Source organism: Pinus tabuliformis, chromosome 8 (assembly GCF_031772625.1).
Source record: "Pinus tabuliformis cultivar Carrire ecotype Pingquan chromosome 8, CPIR1, whole genome shotgun sequence".
NCBI classification, from domain to species: Eukaryota; Viridiplantae; Streptophyta; class Pinopsida; order Pinales; family Pinaceae; genus Pinus; species Pinus tabuliformis.
In genome coordinates, this window is record NC_142294.1 from 814,588,808 (window position 1) to 814,606,523 (window position 17,716).

Consider the following 17,716-nt stretch of genomic DNA (forward strand, 5'->3'; position numbering starts at 1 on the left):
ATAGTAGATGTTAGCAAAACATCAAGTATACCAACGTATCAAAAATCAATATTTTTAATTAGCGACAAAGAATCAAGAAATTCATCATATCTAGGAAGTAAGATACTTTTTCAATACCAAGTGCACCATTTCATCCTAAGTACCATGAATTAAACATTCATATGCATGAGCCATTTGTGAAGGAAACATTATCATCACACCTTAGGGCATACCTTGCCATCCAATATTATAGTTGAAACATAACATTGAAACAATATACCATGCATACCTTGTAGTATTCAAATATTTGTGCACCTTCTTATTTTACATAGGAAGCTATAGCATTTTGTCACATTTTCATTAAGTGTTGCTTTACCTTTTCCAATGCTAGTTCTTCTCTTCTTGCACTAGCCATGATCCTCAAGAAGGATCCACTTATCAAAACTCAGCAGGATGTTAGAAGTATCCAAATACTCAAATATACATGTAGGAATTATAAGTAATAATAAAAACAATAATCAAACCTTAAAAAAAGTAAAGACACAAAGGAGCACCAAAAATAAAAAAATTACATATATTCAATGAGAGATGATCATATCCCTCTAAATCATCCTTCAAGGGTCATGATTGTCCATTGTCCATATAACACTTATTGTCTTCAATATATATTCATCAACTTCATCAATAACCAAGGCCAAATAGAGACTATCCCATCTAGGGCTTCAACAAATATATCACAAGTGCTTGAACATCTTCACATTGATCATGTTAGGGCCTCTATATTATATATCTCAAATATTTTCCATAAACCAAGGTTTCTTCCAAATCCTAACCTCATAGTATCCATCAAACCCTAATAACCAAATTACCAAGGGTTTCTTTCAAACCTTATAATTCTTTTAGATCTCCTCCATCCTCTCTTGCGTCCTTCAAATGTCTCTTCATAGGGGTGATCTTCAATGACTTTTCTTCAACCTAGCTTGAATACCATGTTAATTTTTCTTAGGGCTATATTTTTCTTTCCTTTGATAATTTCATTTCATTATTTTCATATTTAAATTCACCCCATAACATCATAACATTATTCAGATTATTCAGTAGCATATGAAATTATATAGAAAGAACAACATCATCATCAATGCAGTGGAACATATAGGAATAATAGAAGAAATGTATTCACACATAGAGACACTGGGATTGGTCAGATAACGGGGCAAAACCCACTATGGGGAACCCCTTTCAAATTCTTCTTCTTATTAGATTTTCATTGAATGATTCAACAAAAGAGAGTAGAATGATCCATATCTTCAATCATAAACCTATCTAGCAAAATCAGCTAAATAATATCCATGAATTGAACCCAACAATGACCATACTCAAAATCTTGAGTTAGAATCCTATGATGAACTATCATTGTCTATGGTCAACTACCAAATACTACGGTCAATAAGCGAAAACTTTGGCCAATTGAAAAAAATAAATTTTAGGTTCTAGTTCAGGGAGGAAGAGGTGTGCGAGTGACTGAGAGCTTCCCGTCACTCCCTTGAGATGATAAGCTAGTGACTATAGTCAAAATTTTCCTTTGGTAAGACAACGATTGTGACCCAAAATCCTAGAAACATGCACGAGCTTCAGACCCTATAATTTCTCCTTTGTGTGAACCAATTCTCCACGGATGTGCCTAAAACCTATGTGAGCCAAAACCAAGAAATAGAATATAATAATGTCTCATGATGATGTCCAAATTAGGTTGAGATCACTTGTATTTATATCCTTCCAAGGGTTTCCAATTTACGTTAGGATCGACCTAATCAAATATGTGCATGTGGGCTTATAATTCAATAATACACTTTTCCTTGTCCAAATTGAGCACTTCAAGAGTCAAAATTGGTCCTCTCGATAAGAGGAATCTCATCCCATGGTTGGAATCTATTACTGAGCTTCCAAATTAACAAAATATGGATACAATAATCATGGTTTGCTTAAATCTTTTTGTGTGAATGGATCGTATTTTCCATTTAGACGTCATTTCCTTTAAAGATATCAGACCAAAGCAAGAAGAGAGACCAAAAGTTAACCAAGTGTTGATGAATGTCACAAATCCATTTCAATGCTTGTCCAAATTGTTTCTTGAGCCATGAAAGAGAAGTTTCCATGCATGATATTATTAAACAAAATGCGAAAGAAAAGACATGACACAACAATAAGAATAAAAGCAAGAGAATAGAGAAAATGTAAAATTAAGATGAAAGCATAGGAAGTCGGAAAGTGAAAAAAGAAAACAACCGGAAAGACTATATGAGAAGAAAAAAGTAGGGTCAATTTAATTCAAAATAAAAGCTAAATTTCGAATAAACCTACTCCTAACCTAAGTGTGTAGAAGATCAAGGCCAAGTGTAGTGAAATTTCCAATGCAACCATAGAATTTTCTCTCGGCCTGCAAGTAAAAATATGCCAGAAATTAACACTAGTATAATACAATGTGAAAAAATAAAGATATGATTATGAATAACTTGTAAAAGAAATATAAGGTCTTTCCTACTAGCAGAAATATGCACCATAACAACTAACTTTAACCAATCTACAGCCTTACCTTTTAAATTTGAACAACAATCATACAAACCTCGAAAGCTTCTTGTGAATGTACCTTCATCTGTGTTCTCATTCTTCGAAAACACCAAGAAATATAGAAACTTATTATTTACGACAAAGATTTTTAAGTAAGATGTTTCCAACCAATCATAGATTCGACCATGGAATTCAAAACAATCTTTCTAAAAACCCTAAATTTTTCGGAAGAATAAACTTTCAATTAGCGCATTCAATTCATGTGGAGAATATTTTAAATAAAAGAAAACTTGATCTCATGTAGAAACCTTGTCAAGATAGTGATGACTTGACATAACTATCAACAAAGTCTAAAGTGCCTCAACTACTTGACAAGTATCTGAAAAGTGAAATGATAAATCATAAAGATCAATGGGTTCAACAAGATCAATCAATGTAAAATAACTATCATCATATATACTAGTGGGAAATTGATAATTTCAATGGAAATTGTTAGACCCAGTGTTATGATCATATTGGTGGCTTGACATACAAGATTCTTGATTCTCGATTAGTTCCCTTTGTGTCTAATTCCATACCAGACCAGTAATATGAAAGCTTGGGAAATTAAAAACAATTGTTGGCCTTGTGAATCTAGGAAACTAATCAGAATATAATGTTGACAAAAGGCTAGAAGGATATGTCAAATAAAATCTAGTATCCATATTACCATGGGGGTTTTGATCCACTAAATGAAGCAATGAATGGCACAAAAAAGGATTGATTGCGCCTGAAAATTGATTGGCTCCAAAACATAGAAAACAAGGATAAGGAGTTGATTTCTCATGGAAGAATTTGCTAGGAAGAGATATTTCAGGAAATGATAATATTTGTCTCGATAATCATGATGGTATATTTCAAAGCTATGTATATCTATGAAAGGTACGTTCTCCAATCCAAGATTTGATACAAGGGATTTTCATAAAGAAGAATTAGCCAAATAATACTTTTCAGCTCTATCTTGAAGGTTAATAAGATTAACTTGAAAACATTGGAAATCCTTTAGGAGGTTAATAATCACGATGTATATTTCAAAGCTATGTATATCTATGAAAGGTACGTTCTCCAATCCAAGATTTGATACAAGGGATTTTCATAAAGAAGAATTAGCCAAATAATACTTTTCAACTCTATCTTGAAGGTTAATAAGATTAACTTGAAAACACTGGAAATCCTTCAGGAGTGAGCTTATATCTATTGAAACAATGTTGATAAATGAATTATGCAAGAATAATAATCTGGCCTATTTCAGAGATCTCATCAGGATTGTGATATCCTAACATACCCATCAACTAAATTTGAAGTGCCTTAACTTCCTGACAAGTCCCTGAACTTTCAAATGTAAATGATTGAAATTTGAGAGCATGATCAAATCAAGATCTGTGTGAAGACAGTTATCATCAATTGTTTTATCAAGATCATTATTCATTAGATGGTAGCTGCTAGAATCAACAATTTCATCACATGTTTGAACATCACCAAATAGATTACGTGAATTGTTGATAAGTGTTCAATGATTACTGCATCATCTTCTACATCACATGAATCCTTATCACCTTGTGTGGACTTTAGATTTAATTTATTGGAGTGTGAATTAGAAGAACGTGATTTATCAATTGATTCATTGCACATGTTTCGACACAAGGGCTAGTGAGTTCAGGAAGAAATTCCTATGAGAAACTCTTCTATAATCAAATCAAATTACAAATCATGTTGGGTTGTGTTATATTCTTTCCACGTAGTTAATAGGGGGTTTGAAGGGCACCCGTAACCCCACTTTATGGGGTCCAGGGCAGCGCCCCAGAAAATTTTGGTTTTGGACCATATGTTAGGTTGGGCGGACCCACCTATGGTTTTGTGCATGATTTTCGCACATTTTTTTTTAGACGCGATGGTTTTCGGTCCATGGTATTGGATGCTTCGGCATGTATAAATATGTATTGTAACATTGAAAGGAACATAATGAAAAATCAAGTTGGTAGTCCCGGTTTTGGGATCCAGGGAAAAATCTCTGTGCATATGTGTTTTATGGGTTATGCTCTCGCATTGTTTATTTTATTTGTTTAAGAATTCGTATGCAGGTAATTTCTGTACAGGGTTAAAACCTACATTTGGTATCAGAGCAGTTTTGGCTTCAAGGGGACGCCTTTGTTGCTGAGGGGTTTCACTCGGGCCTGTGGTAGACCCTGTTCAGTAGGAGATCTGCGAGATCGATTTTGGTGGTGAAAGAAGATGGTGAGCAGTGGAAAGATAGAGATTGAGAAGTTCAATGGTCAGAATTTTGAGTTGTGGAAACTCAAGATGGAGGATCTGTTGGTGGATAAAGATCAGTGGATCGCGGTAGATCCGGGTACTAAACCATCAGGAGTGACCGATGAAGAATGGAAGAAGTTGGATCGAAAGGCAAAGAGCACAATACGATTGTGTGTCTCGGATTCAGTATTGCTGAATGTATCAGGGGAAGCTATGGCAAAGGCTTTGTGGGTCAAGTTAGGGACTTTGTACCAATCTAAGTCTCTGGTGAATAAACTGTTCCTGCGGAAAAAGTTGTATAAATGAGGATGAAAGATGGAGACTCGGTGACAGAGCATCTGAATGCATTTAATACTGTGGCAAGTCAGTTATTATCTGTTGATATTAAAATTTCAGATGAAGATAAGTGCATCAGTCTGTTGTGTTCTCTACCAGATTCGTGGGATAGTCTGGTTATTGCAATAGGTAGCAATGCAACTGCTTTGCAGTTTGATGAAATAGTCTCAGCCTTGCTGACAGAGGAGATGAGACGGAAAAATATGGACAGCCAGAATGGTGATGCCTTGTCTGTACGAGGACGGTCCCAGAACAGAAACAAAAATAAGTCATCGAGTGGGAGATCTAAATATAGAGGGAGATCTAAATCTCCAGGAAAACCTACAAAGGTGGTGTGTTGGAAATGCGGAAAGGAAGGGTACTTCAGAAGGGATTGTAAATCTAAAGCTCCTGATAAAGGAAAGGTATCTGATGATGCTCCTTCTGCAGAGGCGAAAACCACCTCAGATGAAGGTGGGGATGTGTACTTGGCTTCTTCAAGTACACATGTAGATCATGAGGCATGGTTAATTGACTCAGGTGCATCCTTTCACCTCACTCCCCATAGAAAGTGGTTCTGCGAGTATGAGAAATACGATGGTGGTGATGTCTTCTTAGGAGATGATAGGAAGGCTAGAATCATTGGTCAGAGAAAAGTAAAGTTGAAGTTGCAAGGTGGAAGGGTTAGAACACTTCTAGGTGTTCTACATATTCCTGCATTGGCCAGAAATCTAATTTCTGTAAGCAAGTTGGATGATGCGGGTGTAAAGACGGTGTTCGAGAAAGATACCTGCAAGATGGTTCGAGGAGCACTGATATTAATGCGGGGAGTTCAGATTGGAACTCTATACAAGCTGCAAGGTAGCACTGTTGTTGATGGGTGCAATAGTTCTATGGTTCCTGAAAATGGAGTAGACAATCTAGTGGTCTCTGGAGAGAAGACCATGTTGTGGCATCAAAGGCTTGGACATATTGGAGAGAAGGGCCTTCGAATACTTCATGGTAAAGGTATGGTAGAAGGTATGAATAATAGCTCTCTGGATTTTGATTTCTGTGAAAATTGTGTATATGGGAAGCAGAATCAGGTGAGTTTCCCCTCTGGTGGTAAGAGGACGAAATAGATATTAGAGCTTGTGCACAGTGATGTGTTTGGACCTGTGAAGGTTCCATCACTGGGTAAGTCTATGTACTATGTATCATTCATAGATGACTTCTCAAGGAATACATGGATATATTTTCTTAAGAAGAAATCTGAAGTCTTTGACAGGTTTAAAGAATTTAAGGCTCTGGTGGAAAATCAGACAGAGAAGAAGATAAAGGTGCTGAGGACAGATAATGGTGGAGAATTTTGCAGCAAGGAATTTGAAGAATTTTGTAAGAAGTGTGGTATAGCACGGCAGAAGACTACTCCATATACACCTCAGCAAAATGGAGTCGCAGAAAGAATGAATAAGACGTTGATGGAAAGGGCAAGAAGCATGCTCAGTGGTGTCGGGTTAGGACAGGAATTCTAGGCAGAGGCGGTGGATACTGCATGTTACCTGATCAACAGATCACCTTCATCAGCGTTGGAGGATAAGACTCCACAAGAAGTATGAACTGGTAAGAAACCCTCTCTTTCACATCTAAGGGTATTTGGATGTGATGCATATGTACATGTTCCAAAGGAGAAACGAACCAAGTTGGATAGTAAATCTGAAAAGTGCAACTTTATTGGGTATAAGGATGGTTTAAAGGGTTATAAGCTTTGGAACCCAGTCACACAGAAGGTTGTGTACAGCCGAGATGTGTTGTTCAGAGAGGTAAAATATGTTATTCAACATGAAGTCCAACCAAAGGAACCTGAGAAGATAGAGTTTGAACCAAAGGAGGAAGAATCAGACTCTGCAGTAGAGGAGGAATCAGAAGATGAAGAGCCACAAACTCTGGCTGTGAGAAGATCAGTGCGAGAAAGAAGGCAGCCAGAAAGGTATAGTCCATCTGCTTTCAGTTCAAATTTTGCTTTGTCTGTTACTGATAATGATCCCAGAACTGTGAAGGAAGCAGTGGATTCAGAGGATGGAAAACTCTGGAAAGAGGCCATGGTCGATGAAATGGCATCTTTTCACAAAAATGAGGCTTGGGATCTGGTGGAGTTGCCGGCTGGAAGGAAACCCATTGGCAGCAAATGGGTGTTCAAGAAGAAGACAAATGTGGAAGGAAAGGTGGAGAAATACAAAGCTCGGTTGGTAGCAAAAGGTTATTCCCAGGTGCTGGGAATTGATTTTGGTGATATTTTTTCTCCTGTTGCCAAGGTAACTTCTATTAGATTACTTTTATCTGTTGCTGCTGCTTTTGATTTTGAGGTAGAACATATGGATGTGAAGACAACATTTCTTCACGGGGATTTGGAAGAGGAAATCTACATGAAGCAACCTGAAGGCTTTGCGGTGAAGGGTAAGAAAGAATTGGTATGCAAGTTAAAGAAGTCTCTGTATGGGTTAAAACAGTCACCAAGGATGTGGTATTAGAAATTTGATACATTTATACGGGGACTTGGCTTCACCAGAAGTAAAGCAGATCATTGTGTGTATTTTAAATTAATTGGTGATCGTGTTATTTATCTGGTCTTGTATGTGGATGATATGTTGCTGGTTGGAAATGACAAAGAAATTATCCAGGATTTGAAGACCCAATTGTCCTCCAAATTCGACATGAAAGATCTTGGTGCTGCAAACTATATTTTGGGCATGGAAATTAAAAGAGATCGGTCAAAGAGGAAGCTCTGGTTAAACCAGAGGAAGTATGTCGAGACAATACTGCAGAGGTTTAATATGCAGGATAGTAAACCGGTGAAGGTTCCTATTCCCGTAGGTGTGAGGTTATCTGTTGAACAGTGTCCCAAGACACAAGAAGAAGAAGAGGACATGTCTCGTGTTCCATATGCAAGTGCAGTGGGTAGCCTGATGTATGCAATGGTCTGTACTAGACCAAACATTGCACATGCAGTGGGAGTATTGAGCAGGTTTATGTCAAAACCTGGGAAGGAGCACTGGACAGCAGTGAAGCGGGTTTTTAGGTATTTGCGTGGCACTAGTGATTATGGTTTGTGCTACCAAGGAATACCAAGATTGGACAGAGTGTTGGATATTCATGGCTTTGTTGATGCAGACTGGGCTGGAGATCTGGATGAGAGAAGATCTACAAGTGGGTATGTGTTTGACCTATTTGGAGGTGCAGTCAGTTGGATGAGTAAGAAACAATCTGTAGTGGCACTATCAACTACAGAGGCAGAATACATGGCAGCCACTCATGCAAGCAAGGAAGCAGTTTGGTTGCAGAGATTGTGTTCAAGTATGGGGTTAGTATAGGGAGCTATAAGAATATACTGTGACAGCCAAAGTGCAATTTTCTTGGCAAAGAAACCTGCTTATCATTCAAAGACAAAGCACATTGATGTTCAGTATCATTTTGTGAGGGATATGATAGAAGACAGAAAGGTGTTGCTGGTAAAGGTGGACACTTTGAAGAATACTGCAGATGCATTGACAAAATCTGTGAGCTCTGAGAAGTTCTCTTGGTGTAGTGAAGCAATGGGAATCTCTGTGAGCTCTGAGAAGTTCTCTTGCAAATCCAAGCCTTCTTGAAAAAACAAGAGATCATTCCATGTACTTGGGAACTCATTACCATGTGCATTAGTGGAGTCATTTTTTTCAGGGTGATGATTGTCCAAGTCTCTATCTTGGTTAAGAACTTAAATCCCACTTAACTGATCACTAAGACGCTAAAATTCTTAATTAACAAAGAATACAAAAACATCATATTGTCATAGAGGAATTTGAAAAAGAGAAGTGATATTAAAAGTGTCTTCATCCTTTTTCACCTCTACCTATGAAATGTGACCATCATGTACTTGATTACCATGTGAACAAGCAAATTGAGAATCAAAATTATCTAGAGAAATTAGTGGTGAAGCAGATTGATTAAGTGAATCAAGGTACAAAGGATCATGAGGTGTAAATGATAAAGGATGAAATTTATCCCTCAAAGAAGCAATACTTTTAATTAGATCATATCCTAGATTTGAATTATGGACATCAATGTCATCTAGAGGGATCAAGGGATACATCTTCACCTCAAGCTCCATATAGTTATCACAAAATTCAAATTTCTTCTATATAAGATCTTAATATTTGGACGGATATGAAGGTGGGATGAATGGATCAACAATTATATTTTCATATTTCCCAACTCCAACATCAACATAAGAAACCACTTTATTTGGTAATGAAAATGGAAGAGGAGAAGGAACAAAAGGGAGAGTAGGTTCCTCCTTTGAAATTTTAAGTGTCCCGAGACCGAGATAAGGTGGGAGACTCATAAAATATTCAAATTCAGATGGTTCTAAAGAAATATGAACTAAGTAATGAAAATTTTCATTCATAAAAACCCAATCCACATCTTCCTCATAAAATTCATAACAAAGGTGAAGAAATTGATCCAGAAATCCTCTAATGATTCATTAGATTTCATTCTGTGTTGATTAATCCTCATATACACATTTCAATAATCATACCTATCAAAGTCTTGATGAATATCCTTGAAGAATTGCTCAAATTAATAGATCGAATAAGATGGTAAGGTATGACATTGTAGTTTAACTCAACCTTCAAGTGTGAGGGTGTATAATTTACAAGCATCATCTTCACAATTCACTTTATGAAAATAAAAAAACTTAAGAAACTGAAGTGTATTATTAGCTATAAATGTCTCTCCCTTTCCATTGAACTTCAAATGTGACAAGTCATGAATTAGTTCCACGGGGACGTTAAGGTTTTCTCTATTAGAAAAACATCCTAGGATTATGATTTGGGAATGATCCATTTAGGATAAGAGATTCAAAAGAGACTCAACAAGCTCATCTTGTCATTTGTCCCTTCTTCTAGTTCCAAATGTTGATAGTGATGGATATCTACCAATAAAGGGGGTCTCCCCAGTATGAAATCCCAACCAGACCTCACAACTTTTAGAGTAGGAGCCTCATCTGGATAATAGGCCCAACGACCATTATTCTTAGGGATTTTCCTTCACTCCAATTTTCAACATAAGATATTATGCAAATTATATTTGAAACATGCAAGTAATTTGACACTCTGAGGCATACAATTGCAATGTACATAAGATACTTCCATGGAATGAAAAAGAGCGAGTGGGCCTCTAAAACAAAATTAATAGTACTATCTTAAAATAGACACATAAGACCATGGAAAGAATCGTTGATTAACTTGTAAACTAGCTCACAAGATAACAATGATGATAAAATCAAATAGCAACACACATTTAACAACATGCATACCAAAGTCAATGAAATAGTTCATTTTCATTAGTATGTGTTCACATAAACATACACCACAAATAAGGAAATAATAATCTTACAATCATTCATGACATATGCATGAAAGTGCATCGGCTCTAAGAGCTTCGTGTATTAAGTGAAAGTCCCAATATACATGATTACAATGATGCAGCACTAGCCCCAATAGTGGAACATTAAGTCACCACTTACTCCTCCAAAGAAAGATCTTCTCTCCTCTGCCAAGCTAGAGAAACCAAGGTGAAAAGTCCAAAGTCCTCTTATCTTGAGCTACGAGGGTGTATTTATAACAAATGATGTGACTCTCGACCGCCCATGTGACTCTTGGCCTCCCTCATGACTCTATAGATTCTAATATGACTTTTCAAATTCCTAAATGACCTTTGAGATTCTACATGAATTTAGAACTTTCTAGTGATTTTTCACATTCCATGCAGGACCCTTGGGCTTCCACACATTTACATTTCCTCATTTTTTTAAAATACAATATTACATTTCCACAAATGATGTGGCAAAATACAATGACACATATAATTGTTATGGTGATACTTGGAAAGGACAGGACTTGGTAATGATGACATAGAACTTCATTGTGATGTATCAAGGGAAAGATTTTCTCCTTGATGTTATCTTTCTATCTTCATGGTAGGTCTTGCATGTACTTCATCTTCATCCTCCAAGGGATTGATTGATAGGGAGTCTTCAATGTGACCTTGATCTTCATTATTCTGGTGTAATCTAGTGTCCCTTTGTTTCTTCACTTTATGATCTTTTTTGTTTCATCTCTATAAGTGTCTAGTTGCATGATCTCCTTGGCATCCTCCTTGGATATCATCTTATCAAGTAAAGATTCTAGTACATGCAAATTGGATTCACTCGCGAAAAGATGACATCAGTCCCAAAATATCCTAATCTAACTTGTTATTCATGTAGCATACTGGCTAAGCTGGAGCAATATGACATAGGGTTGAGAAGGAGGCTCAAGGATTGTGTAGTGAGCAAGAACATGAGACAAAGGTGAGGGTCTAAGATCTAGGATTGTGTAGTGTGTACTAAGTTAGGGTTAGGGAGGAAAGATTTCATAGTTGAGGGATTTAGTGATGTTGTGATGCAGGCATTCTCACTATGATTGCACAGTGAGAAATTCTGGAAGGATTGATACAATTGGTCGCACAGTTGAGCAAATCAAGGACTGAGGCAGGGCTTGACTAACAACTACCGAATGCGCAGTGTGCATTAGAGGCTTGACTGGGCAGAAATTTCGCAGTGGGAAAGTGGAAGAGGCAAGGACTAGACACTGGGATTGTGCAATGCACAGTGCTTGGAGGAAGTGACTACGTAGTGCACACTTCCACAAGGTAAGGATGGATGATTTGGGCTTATGACTATGTAGTGCACAATTCAAGAAGGCAAGAGGATGGGTGGTTGGTCATGCAGGTTACAAAGACAAGAACACTTCAAATATTGACTAAGTGTGGGATTAGTAAGACAAAAATCTGAGATTAGTACATGTAACAAGACTTAAACGTGATCACACACTAATAAAATTTCTCTCTTCTTATTCCTAACCTAGTCACATGGTCTAATCAGTGTGCAAGGACATGCACTCGCCACGTTGACATGGGACCCACAATGAGAGTTGAAAGTGTAAGTTATGGTAGTTAGGCGAGGGGAACGGTCTTTGAATGGCTAAGTGAAGTTTTTATACAACAAAAGAAGTGGAACATGGTGGTAATACATGTATAATGAAGTTACTATGGTACTCAAAGTTCCAAGTTCAAAACCCATAACCTTTTATAATCTCAAGGATGGGATTATATAAAGATGTGATGATAATTATTTCCACATTGTGGTCAAGCGAAGATATTTATAAGACTGAGATTATATCATGAATTTAAAATATGAATGTTTATTACCTATAAGTTTTGAGGGCTACCTCAATGAAACATTATGAGGACAAAAATGAATAGACATTATTACAAAGTAATAGATTTTTTTATGCATAAAAAGGAGAAGTGTATTAATGAAGATAAACATTTTGCCTTTCATGTGACGAATTGGCTAAGTAAGAGTACAAAATGGAAAAAATATTTTGTGTATAAATGAGGGGTACATTACATGTGCTGTCAGGGTTATAGGTTACAACACCTAGGCCTATGATCCATATCATAGATAGAGTTTAACAAAGTAAATGGTTGTTTTACATGGTAAGAAGCAAATAAAATAACAAGCATGGCAAAACCATCTACAATACCTCTTGATGGAGAAGAAAAACCATGGGTATAGCTAGGTGGTGAGGCATCATCACATATAGAAAAACTATTAGAAATTGTGAAAATTATGAAACTAGAATTAGCTAGTATTAAAGCACATAATGAATAACTGTTGAAGGCTAGTCATGAACTAGTAAAGACTTATAAAATGTCTAAATGAAATCCAAATATAAGAATAGTAGGACAAACTTTATATGATGAGGGTTGATAGGATTCCTATAAATGGAAAACCCAAGACAACATGGATGAGAGTGAGGATATTAAACCAGAAGATGAAGAGGAAAATAAGCATAATTCAGCCAAAATGCCCCTAATAGTACCTAATAAAGAGAAGAAACAAAAGGTAGAACTGAAGGGAAACTTCAAAAATATTATACCTTTGACATTCAATGGTGAATCAGAGGAGGAAATTGAGGCGTGGCTATTAAATATGAATAAATAGTAGGTGTATGAGTATCCTATGAATATAAAAGTTGCATTCGCCACCTACCAGCTACAAGGAAAAGCATCCCCATGGTGGGAATAGATTAGGATTGTGCATAATATAGAGCATCATGCTGTGAGTTTCAAATATTTTCAAAAATAATTCAAAGAAAAATACCTGACATAAAAGTATGATGATGACAAAGTTAAGGAATTTCATGAGCTAAAGCTTGGTCAGGTGACCATGGATGAATTAGTTACTAAATTCACCCATCTGCTGTGATATGTACCATACATTCCCGAGGAGAAATTTAAATTTTTGTTAGGTCCCTACAGAAAACTAGCATTTTTATTGTTGTTCCCTTACAATATTATTGTTATGTAGGCCCTAACTATATTTTGACCCTTTAGACTCCTAAATATACCAAATAGGTCGTATCATTTCAACCATCCAAGAATTGTTCATTTATGTGATGTAAAAGGAGGTTTCCACCTTGAAGTGGCTTATTTTCAAGTTGTTGATCTATATTTTCTTATGTTTTTGTGTTATTTTAATCTGGATACATAACATTTCGTATCAGAGCTCTTCATCCTATGGTTTTGTTGCTTCAAATGGTTCATCGTGGAATTTTTGCTATAAATTTCTTTTATGAAGCTTCAAACCATGAAATTCCTACCACGTGGAATAAAAATTTGATGAATATTGTGTTAAAATTCCAGACCTTGATTTGCTACATTTTCAAAGATATGTTCCAAGAAAGTTAGGGGTTTTGCATGCTCCTGAATTCGGTCTCAAATAGGTTTCCTAAGGAAAATCATCATAAATTTCCCTTCGAGCATCAGATTTGAATTCTATAAAAAGTGACTGAAATTGCATGAAATTTAGTTTTTTTGGTATGATTTTTAAGTTCGAAGGTTAAAATGATGACACGTGGCATCCCGTACAAGTTTTCTCTATTGAACCAATCCATAATTAGGTCATAGTGGGAGATTTGGTATAACTTTATCTTGAAGAATCCAATCTTGGTATAACTTGTGGAGTTGGAAATAAGACAAATTGGTTGGGTTTTGATCTCAAGACAAAAGTGCTTCCACTCCTAGCCTCCCACAACTTATAAGGATGACACCACAACAACTCAAGGAAAAAATATAAAAAGGGATTTTTTTAATTTTTTATAGAAAATACACTAAAGGTAATAAGTGTGCTAAGAAGAAATTATTTTACATATATTGTGAAGACGAGGATGAAAAGGAAGTGGAAACTTCAAAAGAAAAAGATATACACTAGGAACCAATCCTAGGGGTTGAAAAGAAGAAATAAATCTGAACATATATTGTAATGCATTAGCAGGAATTACCACTACTCTAAATCTCAAGATAGAAGGATGTATCAAGAAGAAAAAGGTAATAGTGTTGATTGATTTGGGTAATACCCATAATTTTATCCATTGTAAGATAGCCAAGGATTTGAATTGCATTCTATATCCAGTTCTAGAGTGTCAAGTGATGGTTGCATATGAAAGAAATATAAATTTCTCATCCAAGTACCATAATATAAATCTAACCATGGGAAAATATGTATTGAATAGTCCAATTATTTCCAATACAATGGGTGTTGTTGATGTTGTATTAGGAGTCCAATGGTTACAATATTTGGGGATGATAGCTTTTAATTTTCAAGAACTTTTCTTCAATTTTTTCTGGGAAGGAAAGCAAATTGAATTAAAGGGTATCGCAGGGAAACATAGGAATATAATCATCTCTAATGGCATGACAAATATTTTCAAGAAGGAACAATGATGATTAATGCACAATTATGCTCACTATATGTTAAAATGTCTAAGTCATCCATTTCTCGAAATCTCCAAAGAGTCCTTGAAAATCATTCCAAGGTATTTGAGACTCCCAAAGGTATCCCACTTGTTCACGATCAAAGTCATGGTATTCACTTGATTCCAGGAAGTGTTCCTCCAAACATCAAACCTTACATATATCCCTATGCCCAGAAGAGTGAAATTGAATGTATGTTTGTTGAAATGCTAAAGGTATAATTCAACATAGCCAAAATTATTTCTCTTCTTCGGTAGTATTGGTGCACGAGAGGGATGGATCATGGTGTATGTTTCTAGATTATAGATAGCTCAACATGTTCACTATTAAAGATAACTTTCCCTTCTTGTGATTGTTGAATTACTAGATGAATTACATCCAACAATTTTATTCAACAAGCTGGATCTTCAATATGGATATCATCAAATTAGATTGAAGACAAAAGACAATTTTAAACAACATTTGGAACTCATGAAGTTCTTATGAATTTTTGGTCATGCCTTTTGGCCTTACTAATGCACCTTCCACATATCAAGGTTTGATGAATTCCACTTTCAAACCCTTCCTTAGAAAATTTTTGTTAGTATTTTTTGATGATATACTAATCTGCAGCAAGTCTAGGAAACATAATGTTTAACATGTTGATAGAGTGCTCAAACTATTGGAGGAGAAACAATTATATGAAAAACCCTCCAAACATTTCTTTGGGGTTCACGAGGTCGAATATTCAGTCATATTATATCTCATGAGGGTGTTAAGATAGACCCTAAAAAAATTAAAACCATTAAGGCATGGAAAATCCCCACAAATTTAAGGAATCTTTGAGGAATTTTCGGGTTGACAGAGTATTATCCCATGTTTGTTAATAATTATGGGAAAATAGTGGTACCTATAACAACCTTACTAAAGAAGGATGCATTTTTCTAGATTCCAGAAGCAACTAAGGCATTTGAACATCTTAAGGAGGCAATGTATCGAGCTCCAATCGTAGCAACACCAAACATCACAAAAACCTTTATTTTGGAATGTGATGCCTCAATAAATGGAATTGGTGTTATTATAATGCAATAATGAATACCCATTTCTTTTAAAAGTCATCCAATCAATGGAAATAACTTACACAAACCTAATTATGAGAAGGAATTGTTGGCAATACTACATGCCTTGAAGCAATGGCACCCTTACCTAATGGGAAGACACTTCAAGGTAAAAATAGATCATGATAGTATTAAATACTGCTTGGAGCAAATATTACCTTAAAAAGAGAAGCAAATGGGTCACAAAGAAATTGAGTTATGAATTTGAAATCATCTACAAAAAAGGGAAGAAAAATTTTGTTGCAGATGCACTCTCGAGAAGGGATGAGGATGTCAAGGCATTTCTCTATGTCATTTATATTATCCAATCTGGCATGATAATTGAAGCAAGGGATGAAAGAAATAATGATGAAGAGGTGTGTACACTCGTTCACATTAGGGGAGTTTTGAGGTTTAAAATGGGCCTCCTAAGGAAATTATAAAGTAATAGTGGAAATAATAAAATAATATTAGATTACATCATCAAATTTTAGAGGGAAAAAAGAAAAAACTATTTTTTCAACTCGTATTTTCAACTTATCTCCCTATGGGTTTACTCAAATTTCGAGCGGAAACACTCGTTGGATGCATATTTTTATTCCTCATCCAAGGAGTATCCATGTTGCATACTTTTGATGGACCCTACTACGTGAAAAATGAGAAATACATGAAAAATGTGATTGCAATAACGTGTTTTCATGTATTTCTCATTTTTCGTGTACCAAGGTCCATTGAAAGTATGCAACATGGGTAATCCTTGGATGAGGAATTAAATTTTTCATCCAATGAGTACTCTCACTCAAAATTTGAGTAAAACCTTAAGGATATAAGTTGAAAATACGAGTTGAAAAAGTAGTTTTATTATTTTTTAATCTTTTAATTTTTTACTCCAAAAATGATGAATCATCCCCCATGGTTGACATCATCATCTTGAATCCTATTGGTTCTTATAAAGTTTATTTTGGTTGTACATTTTTCTTAGGAGGCCCATTTTAGACCTCAAAATTCCCCTAATGAATGTTCCAGTGAGATCCCAATGCATCTGATACATTTATCTGGAAAAATGATTCACTGTGGTTCAAATATTCCTTATATCTATGTAAGGACTCCCAACTCAAAGAAAAAGGTTCTTTTGGAATTGTACACCTCTCCTATAAGAGGGCACTCATGATTTTTAAAAGCATACCATAAGGTCAAGAAGATAATTTTTTAGCATGGTCTTAAATCTAATATTCAAACGTTTGCAGCAGAATGTTTAGTTTTCCAACAAATAAAAGTCAAGACAATTAAGACCCCAGGTCTTTTACAACCATTATCACTTCCAACCCATTGTTGGGAGGAGGTCTCAATGGATTTTATCATAGGCCTACCCAAGTCTGAAGGAAAGAGTGTCATCATGGTGGTAGTTGATAGACTTACCAAGTATGCACACTTTTGTGCACTATCTCATCCTTTCAAAGTTGGTACAGTCATTACTACATTTTTTAAAATAGTTCAAAAGCTACATAGAAACCTAAATATTATTGTAAGTGATAGATATCCTCTTTTCACTGGAAATTTTTTGACAAAATTATTTCTTGTCTTGGTACTCAATTGGCTCATATCTC